Source organism: Lupinus angustifolius, unplaced genomic scaffold, assembly GCF_001865875.1.
Source record: "Lupinus angustifolius cultivar Tanjil unplaced genomic scaffold, LupAngTanjil_v1.0 Scaffold_369, whole genome shotgun sequence".
NCBI classification, from domain to species: Eukaryota; Viridiplantae; Streptophyta; class Magnoliopsida; order Fabales; family Fabaceae; genus Lupinus; species Lupinus angustifolius.
This window is the reverse complement of record NW_017727766.1, coordinates 7043-7799: the sequence shown is the minus strand read 5'-3', so window position 1 is coordinate 7799 and position 757 is coordinate 7043.

The following is a 757-nucleotide window of genomic DNA, read 5'->3' as shown; positions in this document are numbered from 1 at the left end:
CGTATCCTCATCCTCTTCCTCATCCTCATCCTCGTCCTCGTCCTATTATTCTCATGCTATCCTCATGCTCTTCTTCATCCTCATCCTATCCTCATCCTCATCCTCATCCTCCTCATCATCATCCTCTTCATACTATTCTCATTCTCATCCTCCTCCTGTCCTCATCCTCATCCAATCCTCTTCCTCATCCTCATCCTGGTCCTATCCTCATCCTCATCCTCATCCTCATCCTATTCTCATCCTCATCCTCATCCTATCCTCATCCTCGTCCTCATCCTTTCCTCCTCCTATCCTTATACTCATCCTCATGCTCATCCTCTTGCTCATCCTCATCCACTTCCTCATCCGTATCCTCATCCTATCCTCATCCTCGTCCTCATCCACATCCTATCCTCACCCTCATTCTAGTCCTAATCATATCCTCATCCTCGTCGTAATCCACATTCTATCCTCATCCTCATTCTTATCCTAATCATATCCTCATCCTAACCTCGTCCTCATCCTCATCCTCATCCTAATCCTCATCGTCTTCCTCATCCTAATCCTCGTCCTCGTCCTATCCACATCCTTTCCTCAATCTCTTCCTCATCCTCATCCTATCCTCATCCTCATCCTCATCCTCATCCTCATCCTCATCCTCATCATCCTCTTCATCCTATCCTCATTCTCATCCTCCTCCTGTCATCATCCTCATCCAATCCTCTTCCTCATCCACATCCCGGTCCTATCCTCATCCTCATCCCCATCCTCATCCTAC